This window comes from Grampus griseus, assembly GCF_964374135.1.
Source record: "Grampus griseus genome assembly, chromosome: 9".
NCBI classification, from domain to species: Eukaryota; Metazoa; Chordata; class Mammalia; order Artiodactyla; family Delphinidae; genus Grampus; species Grampus griseus.
The window spans coordinates 70835485-70856728 of record NC_139003.1 but is presented as its reverse complement, the minus strand read 5'-3'; the positions used below and the strand labels follow the sequence as shown (position 1 = coordinate 70856728).

General features: G+C 33.9%; 1 protein-coding gene across 2 annotated transcripts in view; it reads right to left on the bottom strand.

Moving 5' to 3' along the window:
- HDAC9 (histone deacetylase 9) overlaps positions 1 to 21244 on the bottom strand; it is a 577220-nt gene that overhangs the window by 364371 nt on the left and 191605 nt on the right. The gene's annotated exons all lie outside the window — the stretch shown is intronic.

The window sequence follows — 21244 nt, the reverse complement described above, 5'->3', positions numbered from 1 at the left end:
TTTTTCTTCCTCTCTGAATTTGAATCATTCCACTCTGACCATTTAGATTTTCTGCAGCAATTACCATTGACCCCTGTGAAACTGCTTCTCAGCCATACCCTATCAGAAAAGCCTACTTGAAAATTCAAATTTTTCGGATTTTGAAAATTGTAATGGAGGCCATAGTACTTGGAATCTCTCTGCTGCCTCCCATGGGTTAATTTAGCTCATTATTTATTCCACAGTGAAAGAGGAAAATATATTTATTGGGAACTTGTTACAATGTTTAGAAAAGAAAATTCCCCAAATCCAAATTAAGGATTCCTTCCTAGAGGTTCAGGCAGGCTCTAGCAACAAATGTTTATGTATTAATGGTGTTTATGTTTATGACAAGTTACTTTTCAATGTAAAATATGGTTTGTGAACCCTATTTTTAACTTAGCTGCTCCTACATATTAGTTTTAAACTATGTAAGAGAGTGCAGGTTTAGAAGCAATAAAATGAAATCAATTTTAAAGTAGACTGTAATTGAGACTTCCATTAAGTTAGACTACCTTTCCCTTACTTTTTCTAAGTCAGTGATATTTTAATTTATTTCAGTAGAAAATGGTCTGTGCCAGGTATCTAACAATGGTCCAAGAGTCTCATGGAAAGATATTTACTTGTCTTAACTTTTCTTTGCAACTGTTAGGGTCCTTGTCATTTTGACTTCCTTTCAGCTAGTGACCTCTGCCCTGCTCCAATTTAAAGATAAACGAAAAGACATTTCCCCTGGATGTGTGCTTCTTCTAGTTTTTTGGTGGAAGCAGTTGGATCTAGCTGTCTAACCAATTACCTCCTATTTGAAAGCACTTGCATTGTCATTGTGTATTGGAAGAAGGAAATTTACAAAGAGGTAAATATAAAAAAATGATGTGCTATCTCTAAGAAGTGAGCCCAGAATTCAATATCAAAATAAGTAAAGGAAAACTATGAGATAATATCAGCAATATATGTAGGCATGTGCTAATATTTCTAAAACAATCGATTTAAATATGTGACTGGAATTGGAGTTAAGCAAATCATCTTTTGTACACGTACATATTATTCATAAAATCTGTCTATAAATACACTAGAAATGGAGCATTTATTATTTAGGTTGCAGGAAAGCATTTCCTGTGTCACTGGTAGCTTTATACAACAGCATTTTCCCTCCATCTTTTCTTGATCTCTGAGAATATTATACTTCTTGGTATTGCTTTTGAAATTCTATTGTTTATTCCCCTTTTTGATAACAAACTTAAGGGAATTAATAATAGAATAATATCAAAATGACAAATGGAAAAAGAGAATTACTCTATATAGTATACACACATATATACACATAATGTGTGTGTGTATAGATGTATATATACATAACCTCACACATATTGTTACTTTTATTCAATTTTTCAAGTTATATAGCCTGTTTGTGGGGTTTCCATGTTTTTAGTTAGCTTAAAGAGAAATCTGATAGCCACCTCATTCCTTCACACATTACACTATGGAAAAACTCTATAAAGTAAAGAGTAGCTAGCCAGACTTTATAGTAGATAATGGGGAAAATTTATTGGGTAAAGACTAAAACGATCTTTATTACAAGAGACCACACCTCAACATGCAATGGAGGAAAATGTCTCCCTTGTGAGAAAACATAATAAAATATGTCCATCCAACTAGCTGTGAAACCCTGAAGAAATACACAGCTTCCCTGCTCCCTCCCTTTCTGAATTCCTTTTTATTTTGAGTCAGGCTATCTTAGGCCATTAATTAACCTTTGGGCCCTTGAGGTCACCTCTTTGGATCTGTTCTCCATATCCTGAAAAGTTTTATTTCTCAGTGAATATTAAAGATATGTGAATACTGACTAGGTTGCCAAAATAATGATTTATTACATCTGCTAAAATGCCTTGAGTTGTAAAAATGAAAGAATACAAAATTCACTAAAGTAATTTTGAATAGCACAGGTGTTATTTACCCCAATATAGAAATTTCTCATCAGTGGGAGTTCTATGATAGGATCAATTATAACTTAAAAATATTGTCATAATTAAATCTTACATCTTTGAATATCTGTTGTTTCAAGAATCTTAAACTAGTCTGTGGTGTTGCATGCAAATATACATAAAGGGAACCAGCATGTCGGGTGACGTGAGTGGAAGGTTTATGTAAATTATATTTACTTAAAGCAATTGAGTTAAGACTACTTACTAGCTCATACACTGAACGGCTTACTGCCTGTGCTGGAAAGTGTGTTGACCTAGGAAATGCATACACATACAAATAACATTGACAAAGCTAAATTAAGAATTTTGATGGCATTGAAAAGCATAAATGTTCATTAACTATTTATATTAAATCAGAGGGCATTTGGAAATTCAATCTCTAACAGTTACGTTATAAACAGATGAACTCCCAAAGTACTACTATACCTGTACCTATCATACATACCCAACTTCTTTTATCTGATAATATTTGTATATGTGATGTATCTGCTTCCTACCAGATTATAAACTTATTGGAGCCAGGCAGGATCGTACACAACACTTAAAACAATGTCCTACACATTATGGATGCATGATAAGGAATTAACAAACAAAGAAATGAAGATTTAAACTAGCTTAGTTAACATTGTTTCATGAGTATTTTTACATGCAAAAGAGACAGGATTCCAACCTTTCCTTTAAACCTAGTGCTTCATAATCATGAACAGGAGAGAGGGAACGGTTTTGTTTAAATGTTGGTAGACAGAGTTAAGACTGCATAATCCCTTGGGCAGGTTAAGGATATTTGAGCCAATTGCGAAGAAGTTATGCCAAGTTAAGTATTTAAATTTTTGTTTTTTATATATATTGAAGCAAAGGGAATAAACATATATTGTAAATCAAAAACATATTTAGTAAATAAAGTAAATCTCACATCGAGTATGAAAAGTAAGCATTAAAGAGTTGAGGATCCCATAAATGACATTTTGCAGTGTCTTCTAAGCCATGACCACTAAGTTTTATGAACTAGAGTTAAATAGAAGAATTAAATGATAATAAGGAATATATTTAGTATGAAGAAAAAAAGCAGGGCTACAACTATGAAGGCACTCATACAATGACATCCTGACTCTAATTAGCTTTCATTTTTCACCTTTGACTTTTCTTTCTACAAGTGCTAGCACATTCTCATCAAAATAATTGGGAGTAAGAAAGACTTGGTTAAAAATTTAACGTAGTAGGAAATGGCTTCCTGATATGCAGATGAAGGAATTATGAGTTGAATTTATTCAATGGTCTGTGAGTCAGATGCTAGTCTCTGTTACATTATCACAAATTGGCTGTGAGACTCCAAGCCATCTCTCAACCTCTCTGGATTTGGACTGAGGTTGAAATCTGAGCTCTATCATTTTCTAGATGTATGACTTTAGGCAACTGTTTCACTAATGAAGCCTACATTTCTTCATTTGTAAATAAGAGATGGTGATTAAATGATACATGTAAACTGCTGGGCAAGGTGACAGGCATTTAATTAATTCTCAAACATACTACCTTTATTGTTATTTTCATTATCTAACATCTTTGCCAATAATAATATTTTGTTATTCTGTACTATTTTTATATTGTTTTCTATAAAACTTTAAATACAGGAACACACTATTTTTGCATATATTTTATGACTAATTTAGTTGGGTTATTTTCACTCATGAGGAATATCAAAAACTCTGTCAGTACAGAATGTGTTTCTCCCATCTTCTCTCCTTTAGGTGAAAATCTATTTGTCAATTCTGTTTCAAAAATAGTAAATCAGGGCTTCCCTGGTGGTGCAGTGGTTAAGAGTCCGCCTGCTGCTGCAGGGGACACGGGTTTGTGCCCTGGTCTGGGAAGATCCCACATGCCGCGGAGCGGCTGGGCCCGCGAGCCATGGCCACTGAGCCTCCGCGTCTGGAGCCTGTGCTCCGCAACGGGAGAGGCCACAAGAGTGAGAGGCCCGCGTGCCACAAAAAAAAAAAAAAAAAAAAAAAAAGTAAATCAGTATTCACTTGACCTTTTTTATTATATTTAAACATTCAACAGCCTTTTACTGTTTTCTTTTTTTTTTTTTTTTTTTTGCGGTACGCAGGCCTCTCACTGTTGTGGCCTCTCCCGTTGCAGAGCACAGGCTCCGGACGCGCAGGCTCAGCGGTCATGGCTCACGGGCCCAGCTGCTCTGCTGCATGTGGGATCTTCCCAGACCGGGGCACGAACCCATGTCCCCTGCATCGGCAGGCGGACTCTCAACCACTGCGCCACCAGGGAAGCCCTCAACAGCCTTTTAAAAAAAAAGAAGAAAAAAGAACTTTGAAGGAAATCATATGAAAATAAAAGAAAAAAGAAATTTTAAAAATAAAATGGACATTCAACATGGTCTATCTGCCTGATAGCTGTCAATATAAGTGTAAATATTTTTTATCTTTATATGTCAGGCTGGGTTACATATATACACATACATATACAGACACACACACGCACATATATATATACACATACATATGTTAATATGTATCCATATATGTATTTATGTGTCAGATTACTTTATATGCCAACTGTCCTTTGGGGTAGGAAATAAGATTCCCAAGACCAATGAAGAATAACCAATCCATATCAGCTTTTAGGACCTTGATCTTATGTTTAAAAGTAAGAAAGGCATTATTTAAAAATTGGATAACTTACTCAAAGAAAAAACACAATTATTAGTACATAGCTCAAAAGATGCCTTTAAATCACCTAAAAAGTATCAGTTGCTTTGTTAATCAAGGTGCTTTCAGTAACTCATTATAGCTTTGATGAAAGTTCTTAGTTGGCAATATAATTGATCACAATTGCTTTTCTGATCTACATGAGTGAGTTATTGCTACTCTCTTACTTTAGAGTAAATAAAACTTGAAAAAAAATTGAAAAGTTCCACAATCACAGGCAATAAATGTAAAAAACACTCATATTGGACTATATCAAACTTAAAACCTTCTATGAAGCAAAGGAAATAACAGAATGAAAAGGCAATCTATGGGAGAAAATATTTGCAAATCATATATCCAACAAGGCATTAACATCTAAAATATATGAAGAACTCCTACAACTCAACAACAATAAAACAACCTGATTAAAAAATTGGCAAAGGACTTGAATAGACATATCTCCAAAGAAATATACAAATGGCCAAGAAGCATATGAAAAGATGCTCAACATTTCTATCATCAGGGTAATGCAAATCAAAGCCACATGAGACACCACCTCATACCCAACAAAACGGCCACTATCAAAACAAACAAACATAAAGTAACAAATGCTGACAAGGATGTGGAGAAATTGGAACCCTTGTGCATTATAAGTAGAAATGTAAAATGTTGCATCCCCTGTGGAAAACAATATGAACTTTCCTCAAAAAAAAGAGTAATCATGATGTGATCCAGCAATACCACTTCTTGGTAGATGTCCCAAAGAACCGGAAATATGATCTCAAAGAGACAATTGCACACTCATGTTCACTGCAGCATTTTTCACAATAGCCGAGAGGTGGGAGCACCCTAAATGGCCACAAATGAATGAATGCATAAAGAAAAAAAAAATGCAATGGAATATTATTAAACTCTGAAAAAGATGGAAATTCTGTCACATGCTACAGTATGGATGAACCTTGAGGACATTATGCTAAGTAAAATAAGCTAGTCACAAAAGATAAATACTGTGTGATACCGTATATGCGGCACCTGAAATAGTCAAACTCATAGAAACAAAGTAGAGTGTGGTTGTCAGGGGCTAGCGGGTAGGGGAAGCTGGAGAGTTCTTCAATGGGTATAGAGTTTCAATTTTGAAGAATAAAAAACTCTAGAGAGCTGTTGTACAACAATGTGCATATCATTAACACTACTGTATTGCACACTTAAAAATGGTTAAGAGGTTAAATTTTATGTTGTTGGTTTTTTTTTTTACCACAATAAAAAAGTTCCATAAATGGAAGCATATTTACATATGCTTATACTTAATTACACTTAGAAAACTCAACCCCCATATCTTGGCTCAAATTTTGATAACTATACCTTGTAACAAATAGAGTTGAAATGTAACAATTAAAAATGTGATTTCTTACTGTATGTTAACACATATATATGGAATCTAAAAAAAAAAAAAAAGGTTCTGATGAACCTAGGGGCAGGACAGGAATAAAGACAGAAAAAATATCTATTTGAAATCTCATAATTACTTTCACCGTGGTTATTCGGGGTTTTTTTGTAAAAAATACCAGAATTTTACAAGGGTTACATTTTCTAGATGAAACCAAGTTGTACCAGGTTGTACCTATATTCAAGAGTCTTTGTTTAAGTTAATAACAAATACTCTTTCCTTAGAAAATCTTAAAAAGATCTCTATTTCTGAGTTAACTGTCACCTCATTGCTAATTTCATTTCAAACCTCAATCATGTTATAGTCTATAACATTTTCAACATCAATACTGAAAAACAGAGCTTTATGAAAAATGACTGTATTTCTGCCATAAGTTTATTTTCTGTAGAGAATATGAGTGTTTCTTGATACTAAAAATATATTCATTCTTAAAAAGTTACCAGCAATGTGGATTCTCTTGAATGGATACTACTTCAGTCTAAAATCAATGTGTGGTGGTGTGTGTGCATGCCCTCAGAAAAATCACACTCTTAACATAGATTTAAAAGAAAATTAAGTGAAAAATTAGTCATACATAAAGAACAATAGGATATAATAATGAATCTGAAAATAGATACAATATTGAATATTTAAGTACAATTACATTGAAGAACTGATCATGAAAAGCATTAGAAGATAAAAAGCACAGCTTTCACTTTGTTGTTGAAGTTTTCTTGCCCTTAAACAAAACTCAAAATCTATGTAGCTCATAATATGGGACCCATGTTAACTATGAGGCCATTATAAATGTCTGTATTGTAAATGTAAATTATTTTGTAAGAATCATGTTGGTTAAGAGGATTCACCTATTTAGGTTTTAATTCCCTTTTTCTTTACCACTTAACTTTTTTTTATTTAAAAAATGATCAAAGGTAAAGATCTTATATGCAAATTCTATCAAAGTGAAATGTGCAATAAACTTTCTCAAAAATTCCTCATCTACTCAAATGTAATAGATCTATTAGCTTTAGAACAAAGATATTTCCTTAGAGACTGACTGTCATGTATTCAGTATACGTCCTAAGCATTGCTCCAAAGGCCAAGCGATGTCAGAGGGTAGGTAGGGGCTATATCTTGACACCTAGGATACTAGTACACCCTGACTAAATGTTCAGTGTAATTGAACTGAACTCTCTCAGTGCATTATTAACCATGCAAATCCTCTTGAAGTTCTGAACTATGCATGTATCTAAATTAATTAAGAATCTCAAATCCGGGATACCTAATTTTAAAATGTGGATATTCAGATATGTTTATTGCCTTGGACAAGTCACTTTGACTCATGGAAGTTGCTGTTAATTCAGCTGGGAATTTAGGCAAAGGTCCTCATTGCAAATCAGTTGCAGAATATAATTTTTATTCTTCTGTTTCTTTTCAAATATTCTTCACTAATTTTAAAGCCTGAACAATATTAGGAATAGTGACTTAAATATAATTAAAGATAATTGTTAAAATTTGAACGCATCAATTAAAGAAATTAAAAATATCTTTGACCTTGAAAGAAAGACTAAAATATTGGGAACAAGTCTTGAAGTAATTGAATGTTTTAACCACTGTCCTTTCTGTGAAACCAAAACTAAACTAAAATATTCTCGTTCAAAATATCAAATGAAATATTTTCTTCTTCAACAACAAATTCACAATGAAAGATTTAGAGATTTTGCAAGATGAAAAAAAGCACATTAAATATATTCATGAACAAAAAAAGCTTGATTTAAAATCACAGTTTGTCAGCCAAGTTAGGGTTAAAATAATTCAATAATAATTGTCTTGAGTTTCTACTAACAAGGTAGTAACAAACTAACTAAAAATTTCTGATTAGAAAATGATAACATTCTCAACCCAATATTAAACCACGAAGAGCAGCAGCTCTTCTTCTTATCCTCAATATTTTTTTTCCGCTTTCCCAAGGCCAAAATGTCATCATTCTTTTTTAGAGAAAATCAAAGCCAAATGGTAAAAATGCAAAGATTTGGTTAAACAAACAGTCAGAATTTCAGTGGTTTTATCTGCAGCATGCGGAGCAACCAAACAAAGCCAAGATATTGTCCATCTCTTTGACAGACAAAGAGCCTCAGAGGTCCAGAGTGACATGCCCGAAGGCTGGCACGTGATTTGGCTAATTAAATTAAATAGCAGGAAACAGCTTTTCCATATGCCATGGCCTGGCCACACACAAACTGTAACAGTAAATCTTTTATACTAGTCAAGGAAAATGTAACCATTAAAAAATATACAGTAGCAACACACCATCCAAGAATCAGAAGTTGCATATCCACATAAACTCCCTGGGCCTGGACTTTAACGCCAAATGCCCAAGAACTTCCTAATTCACTTTAGGAGCTATCGAAAAGCCCATGGTAATTAAAAAGGATGAAAAAGAAACCCCCCTAAGGTTTACCAACATTTTTACTTTAGCCAATATTCTGATTGCTTTAAGGACACATTTCTACACAAAAATAAATCAAAACCTCAATACTTCTGAATCAGAGTTAAAATTAAATCTATTGCTCATTTTCCACCAATTTTATATCCTCCCTCCCCATCACACAACTGAAATTAGGAGATCTATTGAAAAAGGAATAGAGCCTTTGGAGTCTCTTCAGAAAACTCTTATTCCATGCTTGCCACAATTTCTCACCCAATACCATAATTTTCTCTAGGTTTGCCATTGAGTTCTAGGCTTTTGTTCAAGACAATGATCTAATAAGATTATAGTATAATCTTTAACAACAAAAACACACTCAATTTATTGGGATTCAATATTATGCAGAAAAAAAGAAATGGGGGGGTCAGTTGGGGAAAGGGAGGCAAGGAGGGAGGGAGTGAGGGAGGGTGAGAGGGGTGGAACTAATTCTTTAAACTGAGGTTTGAAAGGTTTTTGAAACTTAGTTGGTATTATTATTTTTTAGTTGGTTTATTCTATGTAATTGTAGGATGCCAAAACTCCTCTAATATACATGGGTTAGCAATGCCCATTCAAACTATATTTGTGTATATATGCCAAAAATAGATAAGAAATTATTAACAATTGTTCCCCCATGTATGCCTTCAAAATTAAGAATTGAGTGTAAAGACAGCCAAAATTCAAGAAATTCAAAGCCTAAGAGAAAATAGTCAAGCCACATAGAAGAACTGACTTGATAGAAGCCAGTAAGTGACCAGCTTCTAAAGTGAAGCCAAGGCCTAAGAGTGAGCTAAAGCAGCTCTTTCCCCCTCCCCAAGATAGTTGTATTTATCTCTTCATACCTTTACTGAGTCCCATCCTCCCTTTTCCATCCCCATCCCTGCCCCAGGGCCCTAGGCTAAGATTGATAACTCCCTAGGGTCATTCATCCCTGTAAACATCTAGGACTGTTCACTAGAGGCCCAGAGTTCACCAATTAGTGAGAGAGAAAAACCAGGATTAGAGTCAAGGCTACTATATACCTGCACCAACAAAACTTAAAAACAAGTCTTGAAAAGGTTTAAGCGATCAATATTGTTTAAAGAAAGACAAATTTAAATTATCTGACATCTAATGAAAATTTACTACACAGTAAATGGTGTAGGACGACAAGAACAATATTCAAGAGAAAAATTAAGCAGCAGTAGCAGACACAGAAATGGCAGAGAATAGAATGAGCAGAAACAGACTTTAATAAAACAAATACATATAAATATGCTCAAGGATTTAAAAGAAAACATAAATATAATGAGGAGGTAAATGGAAAATACATACAAGAACCAAATGAAACTTCTAGATCTGAAAAACGCAATGTCTTAAATGAACAATTTATTGGGTGTGACTAAAAGAAGTTTATTTACCAGGAAGAAAAGATAAGTACAGCAACAGAAACTACACAAATGGAGAGAGAATAAAGAATAAGAAAAAAATGTACCGAGACTTAGAGACCTGTGAGACAGTGCCAAGCAGTCTATCCTGGGTGTAACCGGAGTCCCAAAAGAAAGTGAGTGAAAATAATATTATAAAAAATAATGCCTGATATTTTCCAAAATTAAAAAATAATGCAAATCCACAGATACAAGCTCAGTGAACAATAGCAGGATACAAACAAAGAAAACAGCATTGAGGCAAATTATAATCAAGTTGTGGAAAACCAGTGATAACAAGAAAATCTTAAAAACAAGCAGAAGAAAAAATACACTATCTGACTTCAAGACTTGCTATAAAGCAACATTAATCCAGATTCTGTGATCTTGGTGTAGAGTTAGACATATAGATCAGTGGAATAAAGGAAAGAGTTCAGAAGTTTGCTCACATATATATGTTCAATTGCTTTCTAACAAAGGCATGAGAATGATCCAAAGATCAATTGATTTCTAACAAAGGCATGAGAATAATTCAAAGGAACATGATAATCCTTACAAAAACTGGTACGGAAAACTTTGGTTACCTATATAATATAATGAATCTCAACCTTTTTTTAGTTCATACACAAAGTTGTATGGCTCAAAATGTTTCTTTGCCCTATATGTAAAAACTAAACTAGAACGAGAAAATATAAAAGCAAATCTTTCTCAGATAGGACATAAAGCACTAACCATAGAAGAAAAAATTGACAGAATGGGACATACCAAAATTAAAACACTCTACTCTTCAAAACAAAAGACAAGCTATAGGTTTAGGTAAAAATACTTGCAACATATACATCTATAAATGGATTGTATCCTGAATATATGTTACTCCCATACCCAATAACAAAAAGACAGATGCTCCAAGCAAACAACATGCAACATAGCTGAATCAACAGTTTAGCAAAGAAGCTCTGCAAATGGCCAATAAACACATGAAAAGATGGTCAACATCATTAGACATCAGGAAAACACAAATTAAAACCACAGTGAGAATACACTACACATCCACTAGAACATATAAAGTTAAAAAAAAATCTGACAGTACCAAGTGTTGGCAACAGGAACCCTCATACATAGCTGACGACACTGTAAAATACCCCATCAAAAAATTCTTTGGCAGTTTTTTATAAAGCTAAACATATACTTAACATACCAATCAGTAATTCTACTGCTAGGTATTTACCCAAAAGAAATAAAGCAACTGTTTACCAAACCTTGAATATAATATTCATAGCAGCTTTATTTATAATTGTCTATACCTGGAAATAACTAAATTTCCGTCAATGAATGAACAAATCGTGTCATGTCCATACAATGGAACAATATTCAGCTATTAAAAAAAGACCGTATTACTGATACACACATGCATGGATGTCAGAAGTATTTTCTGACTGAAAAAAAAAAATTGAAAATATCACAGAACCTTTTTATATAATTCATTTATATGAAATTCTAGAAAAATCAAAACTAATGCACAGTGCCAGAGAACAGACGAAGGATTGCTTGTGGCTGAGTGGAGAGTGGGGGTGAAGGGTTGAGTAAAAAGGAGCAAGAGAGAACTCTTTAGTGTGCTATTCTACACCTAGATCGTGGTGTACACATTTGTCAAAATTCATCAAATGTACATATATAAGTAGATTTTTGTATGTAAATTATACTTCAAATAAAATAGATTAAAAAACCAATATGGTTTAGGCAGTTAAAGTAACCAAAGTAAAATCTCATTTCAAAAATTTAATCCAAATTATGATGGAAAAAAAATCCAGACCTTTAGAAGTGGAACATTTTTTAAATCTCCAGGAAAGCCTCTTTCTGGGCGGGGAAAAAAAACCCCAGCTTTTTAAATCTGCTTCCCTATCTAAAAGAGTATTATTATATTGATCTATGACAAAGGAGGCAAAGATATACAATGGAGAAAAGACAGTCTCTTCAATAAGTGGTGCTGGGAAAACTGGACAGCTACACGTAAAAGAATGAAATTAGAACACTCTCTAACACCATACACAAAAATAAACTCAAAATGGATTAGAGACCTAAATGTAAGACCGGACACTATAAAACTCTGAGAGGAAAGCATAGGAAGAACACTCTTTGACATAAATCCCAGCAAGATCTTTTTGGATCCACCTCCTAGAGTAATGGAAATAAAAACAAAAATAAACAAATGGGACCTAATGAAACTTAAAAGCTTTTGCACAACACAGAAAACTCTGAACAAGATGAAAAGACAACCCTCAGAATGGGAGAAAATATTTGCAAACAAATCAACGGAAAAAGGATTAATCTCCAAAATATATAAACAGCTCATGCAGCTCAATATTAAAAAAACAAACAACCCAATTAAAAAATGGGCAGAAGACCTAAACAGACATTTCTCCAAAGGAGACATACAGATGGCCAAGAAGCACATGAAAAGCTGCTCAACATCACTAATTTAGTAGAGAAATGCAAATCAAAACTACAATGAGGTATCACCTCACACCAGTTAGAATGGGCATCATCAGAGAATCTACAAAAAACAAATGCTGGAGACGCTGTGGAGAAAAGGGAACCCTCTTGCACTGTTGGTGGGAATGTAAATTGATACAGCCACTATGGAGAACAGTACGGAGGTTCCTTAGAAAACTAAAAATAGAAATACCATACGACCCAGCAATCCCACTACTGGGTATATACCCAGAGAAAACCATAATTCAAAAAGACACATGCACCCCAATGTTCATTGCAGCACTATTTACAATAGCCAGGTCATGGAAGCAACCTAAATGCCCATCGATAGACGAATGGATAAAGAAGATGTGGTATATATATACAATGGAATATTACTCAGCCATAAAAAGGAATGAAATTGGGTCATTTCTAAGACGTGGATGGATCGAGAACCGGCATACAGGGTGAAGTAAGTCAGAAAGAGAAAAACAAATATCATATATTAATGCATAAATGTGGAACCTAGAATGGGTTCCACAGATGGTACAGATGAACTAAAATGGTACAGATGAACTTTTGCAGGGCAGAAATTGCAGGGCAGAAATTGAGACACAGATGTAGAGAACAAATGTATGGACACCAAGGGAGGAAAGTGGCGGGCGGTGGTGGTGGTGGTGGGATGAATTGGGAGATTGGGATTGACATGTATACACTGATATGTATAAAATAGATAACTAATAAGAACTTACTGTATAAAAAATAAATAAAATAGAATTCAAAAATTAAAGAAAAAAGAGTATTATACTGAAGTACAACTAACCACTGTACATAAAGCTGTAAGATATATAAAAATACTTAAAAATGTGTATAAGGTAAAGAAAATAAAAAATCAAGGAATCAAGTTGGATATTTTCACGAGTTTGTCAGGCCATTCAAGCAATAAAATAAAAATCAAACCATTTAAAATATGCACCAGAAAATTAAATGTTACATTTACTTTAATTCATAAAGTATAAATAAAAAAAGGGATTTGCTAGCACCACCATCATGACCAAAACATACCTAAGCTACTAAAAATATAGTGTTAAGTCATCTTTATCATGTTAAATGAAAGTAATAGAGAGGACTAATGACTATTCAACGTTAGCAAGCAATTCACTTAAGATCAAGAAATCATTGCAGGATTTCTTGTTCCACGATGGAATGAATTTAGCATTCAGCAAACTGGAGACAATAGAAACCCCCTCTTGCCCCCTCCCACACCAAAGGAAAATGCTCTCAGAGCATTTTGTTAAAAAGCAAAGACACAGAAATTTCACTACTCTTGTTTCTTTCATGCTACCTCAAAAAAGACACAGCCCAGTGAAAATGTGAGAAGAGAATCTGTCCTGTAGGCTACTGGCAAGGCAGACTTTCAGAGTTTTGTTTCCTGGTGCTGATAATGGGGTGGAAATTAACGGTAGAGGAGAGCTGGGCATAGACAGCTTATCCGAAGACCCTCCCTTGATCAATATATTTTCTTAATACACTCTTTGGCACGAAGATCATGTGGGTCATTTTTACCTAGAGTTGATTTAAATTTGATGAATCCTTCGTTGAAATCTGAAGAAAAAAATCTGGGGTTCTTTTTACGGGAGATAAAAGGAGACAGATTGAAAGGGGATGAGAGGAAGAAGAAAAGTCATGTACTCACAGGGTCTCCCAAAGAACAATCCAAACTGGGTATTGCCCGACGAGTCATGAAAGGGTTGCAGTTCAATCACTTAAATTCTGGACTGTTTACTCGCAGTCCTTGGGACAGGGAAGGGCAATCCAAGCAGCCTCCTGCAGGGACCTACGCTGTATATTTATTGCCATTTTTTGAGTGTGCTGGGACATGGAAAACGTGGGGAAGTATTGTTCTCTGCTTTTTTATTTACTGAAGAGAAAGTTATGCATTATTAAAAAGTGAAACTGAGTGTGAGGTAGGTTCCTGCCAAGGAGAAGAAAGTAACTAAAGTTCCAAGAAGGTCTTAGTAATGTTATTAATAGTGATATTACTAGCTTTTGCTAATTTTTATTCTGCTTCAATTTTGCTAGCACACATTGGTATTTACACAGACTAACCCATCTAAATCTCTTAACACCCTAATAAATATTACAATTGTTAATCACGTTTAACAAACCAGTAAACTGAGGCTTGGCAAAATTAAGTAATTTGGAGGTGGAGTTGCTGGTAGATGAAGTTAGAGTTGGAACTCCTTCAGTCAGTCTATAGAATCAGCATTGTCACCACTAGGCAGTGACACCTATAATGTAATTTCACACATGGATCTCAAAGACAATGAGAAATGCCACTGTTCAAGTTTTTTGTATACGTAGTCAAAACAACACAATTTCCAGGTTCAGAAATAGTTTTCCTTAATTAAATATGCATAAAGATGAGGTTGATTTACTCTCTAAGATTAGTACGAATCATTTTGTTTTCTTTCCAAGCTCCAACTTTCAAAAATTATATAGATTACATGGATATAGAAAAAATAATGCAGGTATACCTCATTTTATTGTGCTTCACTTTACTGCACTTCGAAGATAGTGTATTTTTTACAGATTGAAGGTTTGTGACAACTGTGCCTCAAGCAAGTCTACTGGCTCCATTTTTTTTGACAGCTTTATTTTTAAATTAAGGTATGCACATTTTTTTGACATAATGCTATTGCACACTTAATAGACTATAGTGTAAACATAACTTTTACATGCACTGGGAAACCAAAAAATTCATGTGACTCACTTTATTGTGATACTTGCTTTATAGCAGTGGTCTGGAATTGAAGCCACAATATCTCTCATATGCCTGTATTATAAAGAGCCCATGAAAATTGAGATATTGTATTTTTATCTAAAAATGTGTGTCAGATATTATAATAGAAGTAATAAAGATTGATATAGAATACAAATTATGAAAAACAATTAGTAAGGTTTGAGTAATATCAAATAATAAATTCATCAAGAAAAATATTTCCACCATTTACCCCTAGTTGAAAATGAAAATTAAACAGTAACAATTATTACTAGAGCCACCTTAAAGAAAATGTTACTAATGGAGACATTCAGCACAAGAAATAGTCCAACAAGTAAAAAATGAGTCTACATTTCATATTAGAAAACAAAAGTGAACCTGTAATCATAATAGGGAAGAAAATGTCCTTTAGCCATTAAGGAATCTGAATAAGAGAAATGTAAAACAAAAATCATTCAAATGGCATTTAATTGAGAACTTCATAGGTTCCTTGTGTGGTTCCAGGAACCCTGATATTTTCCCTGGCTTCAAAAGGCAAAAGGTAATAATGAAAGAAAAAACTGCATGACAAATTGTATGGAACTGATTTCTAAGTTGACTGAATAATTCAGGCGGGTTAGAGAAATCAGAGATGGCATAAAGGAGAAAGCAAAGAAAGGTTTGAAAAAGGAAGTTAAGCGCTTTCCAGATAGTGAAAAAACTTGATGAAACTCATGCAATTGGAATCCCAAGTTGGAAATTTGCTTTGCATGGAAAGTGATTAAGTTAGATTGGGAGGGATAAGTGCCTGGTCAGAATATAAAGGTCGAATTATGAGGACTGAAGTTCCATGATAACATTTAGATAAAGATATTAGGAAGATATTACTGTATGTTCTGCCATAGAGAATGGGAAAGTGGTATCGGAATTTCACAATATGTTAACTGAATTAGTGTAAAGAGGACACTGATGTGGAAGGAAGCCCTTGCAATGATAAAAAAAAAAATAAATCGTTTTAGTATTAATTATGTTAGTGACTAGGGAAAGCAGAGCCAAAGAGAGAGTGAAGAGATATGATGGCTGGAAATCAGAAATAGGAATACCAACTGCTTATAAGAGATAAAGAGGAGATGATCAAGGGTGGCTTCATGATAATCCATCCCAGAGTCTAAATGGTGGTTCCAAAGACAGAAATGGAAGAGTGAGAAAAAACAGCACATTTTACAGAGGATGAACTTTTACTAACTTTGAGATGAGAGTGGAGCAATGAGTGTACTGTCTTTAAGACTGACAGTATTAACAAAACACGGGATAGACTTTGAGTTGTCTTTAAGGTAAAAAAAGAAAGATATCTTTAAACCTTTAAACCATTAACATGCCACAGATCTCTTCTAACACAACATTTTATACCTTTATGTTAGACTAAATTACAGCAATAGAAAGATACTGGCAAGAGCAAATACTCATTTGTTCACATTTTATAGCCTACCTATTTCCGAAATGATGTAGTGAGATCTGTCTATTAACATGAGAGGAAGATGATCTAAAAGCAGTGGTGTACAACATTAATGTAATGTGAGCCCCAAATATAAGCTACATATATAATCTTAAATTTTCTAATAACCACATTAAAGAGGTAAAAGAAAGCAAGTAAGATTAATTTTAATAATGTTATATAACATATTTAAAATATACTATCTTTTAATATGTAATGAATATATATCATCATTACTTAAGTATTAATATATTTCTATACTATGTCTTTGAAATCTGGTGTTTATTTTACGCTAAAGCATATCTCAATTCATACCAGTCACATTTTAAATTCTCACTAGCTACATGTTGCTACCAGTTTGAAAGTACAAATACACAGTTCTTTGCAGAAATTCTGTCAACAGAGGAACAAAGATCAAAGACTTGAACGTAATAACTTCAACATACAATTTAAGTGCAACGTAGACATAAGTAAAAATGAGTAACCAGGGCAGAATTTTAAAGCCACATAAATGAAGAAAAATAACTTTGATTTTAGCTTTTAAAGATCACCAGAAAAAATAAAAAGCATTTCTTAACGGAAAAATAAACTTAGTATTTTCCTCAGTTTATATTAGCTATATTAAACATCAAGATTGTAGCATTTAATTGAGAAGAAAAAAAAAAGAAGCACCATCAAAAGCTAGAAGGCAACAAGAGACAACATCAGGAACGGTGGAAAAGCAAGACCAAAATCAACTAGGAATGAGGAAAATGAAGATGATGGATGAGCAAGTGGAGTTCATTAATCAGTAAGTTCTTATCTCTTTAAAAATAACACAAAAGCATGGAGGAATATTTTAAAATGTACATAACTCAAAACAGATCAAAGACCTAAAAGTAAGTTATAAAATTATAAAATACTTGGAAGGAAACATAGGTGCACTGGATTGTGACACTGGATTAAGCAAACATATTCAAAACAAAAGAAAAAATAGATGAATAGACTTCAACAAAATTAAAAATGTTTGTGCATCAAAGGACACTATCAAGAAGATGAAAAGACAACCCACGGGATGGGAGAAGATACTTGCAACTCATATAGCTGATAACGGTCTAGTATCCAGAATATATTTAAAATCTCTTACAACTCAACAGTAAAAAAGACAAACAAGCCAATTAAATAATGGGCAAGAGACCTGAATAGACAGTTCTCTAAAGAAGATAAGCAAATATCAGCAAATATCCAATAAATAAATGAAAAAAATGTTCAACATCATTAGTCATTAGCGAAACAGAAATCAAAACAACAATGATCATTTCACATCCACTAGGATGGCAACAATTTAAGAAAAAAAAAAAGGAAAATAACAAGTGTTAGAGAAGATGTGGAGAAACTGGAACGCCTCATAGATTGCTGGTGGGAATATAACAGCCACCGTGGAAAACAATTTAGCAGTTCCTCAAAACTTAAACAGACTTACCAGATAACCCAGCAATTTCACTCCTAGCTATATACCCCAAAACACTGAAAACATGTTAAAATAAAAATCTGTACACGAATTTTCAGAGCAGCATTACTCGTAATACACAAAAAGTGAAAACCACCCAAATGTCCATCAGCTGATGAATGGATAAACAAAACATAGTATATTCATACAACAGAATATTGTCCAGTCATAAGAAGTACTAATACACGCTGTAATGTGGAGGAACCTGAAAATATTATGCAAAGTCAAAGAAGCCAGACACAGACACATAAAAGGCCACATAATGTATGATTTCATTTATATGAAAATGTCCACAAAAGGAAAATCCATAGGAACATAAAGTAGATTAGTGGCTGCCAGGGGTTGGAGGAGTGGGGGATGAAGAGTGTCCACACTTAACTGGTACAGAATTTCTTTGAGCTGATGAAAATGTTGTGGAATTAGGAAGTAGTGATGGCTGCGCATCATCGTGAAAATACCAAAACCCACTGAATTGTACACTTTAAAATGGATAAAATGGTGCATTTTATGTTATATGAGTTTTATCTCAATAAAAAACACAAAAACAAAAAACAACATACCACAGTAGCTCAGAAATTCTGAGAAAAAATAATTTGCCACGTCTTGGCAAACTCCATAATAGACTAGGAAATTATTCTATTAGAAGAGAGAAGCAAAACAGACAAACACTATCAAAGAAGTAATAGCAGTAAATACAGTAACCTATATTTATACTACAACTATACTTGATCTATAATTAACATGCAGGTGAAATATACAAGAAACACAAGACAGTCTTACGAAAACAATGAATCAGAGAATCAAAGAATCTTAGGTAAAAACTATTAAAAATCAAGACATATTTTGAGAAGTGGTTTAGGGCCCTTGGCCATCTCCAGAGCACTGTTTCTGAATCAGACTCTCCCAAAGGGCTTGAAAAATGTAGATTGCTGGGCTCCCAGTCAGTACAACAGGATCAGAACCTCTGCAGGGTGTGGTCAGGAATCTCAATTGTCAACATCTTCCCTCAAGACAATTTTTATGCACTTTTCAATAGGAAAACCACTTAGGAGGTCTAGAACTCAAGACAAACATCCTTATTTATTTATTTTTTTTTACAATACTATATACAGACTATTTTATGTCAAAGTGACTATCAGGTGCATCCTTGATACGTCAAAAAAGTTTTTAAAGGCAGTGTCCTGACTGCTTAGAAATTGAAGTCTCCTCCCCTTCGCTGGGGAATGAAGGTAAGAAGTGGCAAGGGAGAGCTGTGAGCTGGTTGAAATCTTGTCTCTTTCACTCTCCCCAAAAGTTAATTCCAAGTGCAGTCACTGTTTCACCCCATCTCAGGACTGGCTCTGGTCAGAAAAAAAGGGACTCACAAATTCTCATGATTCTAAACAGTTGAACATAATGTACAAGAATTAGATTGCTCATCTGTGAATTAGAATAAAAAAAGAGTCCTGATCTCCTAACTTACAGCAATGACTGAAAGAGAAAATGGATTCAAAACAGTTTGGAAATGCAAAGAGAGAGAGCGAGACTTGGACATGTAAGAAGAACTGTTGCACAAATACAGCTCAGTGGTAGAGGCTGAGAACAAGGGCTTCAAACTGGAGCTAGACTGTCACTAACTGGGTGACCTTGACCTGATTTGACTTCTCTGGGCCCCAGCGCCCTCATCTCTACAATGAGACAATAATATCTACCCTGTAAGGTTGTTGTGAGGACTAATGCTTTAAAAGATGTAAAGTGCTTATAACAATACCTAGTACATTACATATTTGCAATAGTTAAAAGTCTTTTTGTAAATCAAGATGGTCCCCCAAAGTTGCATTTTCTACACCCTACAGTTTATAAGCCTTAAAGAAGTTACTTTAAATGAGAATAGAGACCTTTTAAAACCTAGATAGATTAGTTCTGTAAAGTCACACTCCCAATATCTTGCTTCATTTGCCTGACTTCTTTGATTGCCTGCACACACCCACCCCTTACCTTCCCTTTAAAATCCAGTTGGAGGAATGATCAATAATAAAGGGGATGGTAATCTACCTCTCAAACTCCTTCTCTAGTATTTCTAAGTCCCTGATTATAAATGCTTATAATTTGTACACCTGGATTATTTATCATTGTTCACCCATAATTATACACCCACAATTGTATATTTCCATTAGTGGAAAAAAAATCACAAAGGAATGCCAAATTAAAAAAAATGCTGTTGTCCTCCTATATATCCGTTGAGTACCAGGCTTCAAGAAAATGTTTAGCGTCTGAATTCCTTTTTAACATACTTTAGAAAAAAAGAAGTATGAAGCAACATAAAAATTTCTTAAAAACTGTCTTTCTTAGAACTATGAAAAGTAGCAGTCTCCATTTCAGCAGCCACCTTCACCAGGGAGAAGGCAGCTCTTGACTATCAGAAGAGGAAATCTAATGGTTATTCATTTCAGGTCCTGGCAAAAACTATTTTTCTGAAGAAGAAGTTTCTAATATTGATGCAGTTATCAGTCCCTGTACATTTTGGAAATCAGACACACAGTATAAAATCATTATCTAATTGATTCTTCCAACTCTTTTTTGAGGATCTCTAGTACCAAGTTAATTTTGTAATTTTACCGTCCAAAGGCAATTTTCAGGAAATTATGACTAGCATCAATGGTATTTCCACAATTCTGACCAAATTATCTAGTTTACAGCACTATGGAATGATAATCCATTTCATAATACTCAATGATATTAGCTCCAGAATTAGAGTAGCTTTACCTCATGTGACACTATTGAAGTTTAAAGAGAATCAAAGAATATAAAACAAATATTTTTAACCTATTGAACCAAATACACAGTAACACATTATGAAGTACTGACTAGTAAGTTTTGCTTGCAACTGACCAGAAAAGGAAAAGGAACCCTTGGATGTATATGGTCCGGTTCCCTTCACTTGAGTCAGGCTCCTTATTCTTCACACTACTATTATAATAATTGTTTCCATATAAGGGGAGGTCATTTAATTATTCTTTTCTCTTTAAATTTATGTACTGTCACTTTAT